The following is a 2,502-nucleotide window of genomic DNA, read 5'->3' as shown; positions in this document are numbered from 1 at the left end:
GAATCATAAGATATACCGACGTCTTCTATTACTTCTCTAATAGTTAATTGACGATTATTTCGAATAATTTCTCGAACCCGAGCAACAGTTTCATTTGTTTTACTGGTCGATGGTCTACCGGGTCGTTCGTTATCCTTGACGGATGTTCTATCTTCCTTAAACCGTTTAAACCACTCAAGAACACTCAGAACATCATCTCCAAAAGCTTACTGCAAAAGTTCAAAAGTTTCACTCAAACTTTTTCCTAATTTAAAACAAAATTTTACGCGCACACGTTGTTCTTCTATTCCTTCCTTTACGGAATTCGCCACATGACTGAAGCATGTTTTTGTAAAAATAACATAAAATAAATACAAATATTGTTATCGATTTCAAATCAACGCTCAAATCCTCGTTAGAAGTTACTTTTTCGAATGACATTATCGGAATTTCGTTATCTTAACTGATATAAATATTATTAACGCAGTCCGGGTATTTTTTGATCACACCTCGTATATAAAAATATTAAACATAAAAAAAGTTATTTTTAATTTGTCAAATAGTCCTGTCACACTGTATTTGTAAAAATAACCCCCGATGATATTCATAGGAACATAGGCGCAACTAGAGCTCAAATATTGGAGGTGCTGAAATTATCCAATAAGATTCTTCTTCAGCTTTTAAAGGCCGTTAAGACCCATCACTGCACCACACAGCCTCCTCCAATTCTCTCTATCACTCACTCGCTACCGACTCCTCCGAGTTTTCAACCCTTAGTATCCGGAAATTCTGATTGGGCTCGTCTATCCACCTTTTCTTCGGTCCACCCAGCGATCTCTTGCCTTCTGGTTTCCATTTAAAAGCATCTCTCATTATCATTCATTACTATAATTATATAGTAATTACTATAGATTATATATATCTGAAAAAAGAAGTACTACATTTGAACACAGGGGTGCTAAAAAAACCCTACTGCGTACCCCTAGTTTCACCTATGCATACGAAAACACTTCAGGTAAAACCTATGAGTTCTAAAATATCAGGAAAATCATATTGAAAACATAAAGACAATACCCTCCAATATTACGGTAGGTACTCCTTTGGATACGTGGCCTCGGGTTCTACGAATTATGATTCAAAGATATCTGTTAACATGCGGAATACCGTATTGCCGATTATTAAAACTTAGGAATTCGATCCGCAACCGGAAAGATACGATATATCCAACACGCCGATATTTTATACAAGTGAAAATACTTTAGCAATAAAATACCAAAATTTAAACTGTCATTAACGGAGTATTTGATTTCCTTGAAAATTTTTTTGGATAAATATAAAATTAAAATATTTAAAATTGTTCCTGTGCGTTTTCAGTATATTTATATATTAGTAATAACTACTTTTGAAGAACTGGTGTGGCGTTAAAATTTCTAATTTTTTTTTACCGAGCACCATTTTTTATTGGTTTTATACAAGAATATAAAGTATTATATTTATATATTTTAATGGTCTGGGATACGATTTTCCTTGGACATTTTTACCTCTTTTTGCGTTACAGATATCCCCTGAGTTTATGATGTTGTATCGGAAAAACAATAACTCTAGGAATATCCTACCCACAGGGGCTATGTATTTCCGAGACTAAAATAGATTTGTGACACCGCAATAAGCTGTCACATTCACGTATCTTTCATGTGCGTTTCCTAAATTAATATAAAAACGGATTTTATTCAATTTTTTATCTATTACCTTCAAATTGTTTTACTCACGTGCTAACAGATAATTTAAATAAAATAAGTCGATAAAATACACAAAAATATGGAGAAGTCGACACAGTATGGCACTGAAGCACTGATTGTCTTGGCACCCGTGAGAGAAATCGTTTTCCCGGTGGACAAGTGTCAATTTTTTAAATTAGAACTTTAAGGTGCACGGAAAAGTCATTTAAAAATGGTGTGATTGTGTTCAATTTGAGCGAACGATGGTCTTTATAATAAAATAGTAAAATAATTCAAAGAATTGTTTTTAAAAAAAATATCGTTTTTATTTTAAATTACTGTCGATCATATTTCGGTCTATGAGTGCACCGGTGGCGTAACTAGAAATTATTTAAGGGGGGGGGGAGGTCTAACAATTTTACTTAATTTGTTTTCTAAATATAATCACAGTAATGGGCGATCGTTGGGAAAGGAAAGATTGTACACTTCCCCCCCCCTTATCTAAAAAAATAATATTAACATAAAATTGTATTACCATTTTGATAATTATAACTCTGAATTAAAAAAACAAAAATTGGTCCCTTTTTAAAGTTTTGCATATGGGCACCCATGATCATGGTTAAATTTATAACCAACAGAGTACTATAAAACATAAAATGAATAATAAGTTATAACAAGGGCTGGAATTTTAATGCCCTAAAACTTTAATCTGATTGGCAGTTATTAAATTATAAATAATTTGCAAAGAGATTTTCTGAATGGGTTTTTAAATCCATGTTTTCATTATTTGCTGATTTTTTTTTTT

The sequence above is a fragment of the Sipha flava genome, unplaced genomic scaffold (genome assembly GCF_003268045.1).
Source record: "Sipha flava isolate LNK unplaced genomic scaffold, YSA_version1 37_pilon_pilon, whole genome shotgun sequence".
Taxonomy (NCBI): domain Eukaryota; kingdom Metazoa; phylum Arthropoda; class Insecta; order Hemiptera; family Aphididae; genus Sipha; species Sipha flava.
The sequence above is the reverse complement of the archived record's forward strand: the minus strand, read 5'-3'. Positions refer to the sequence as shown.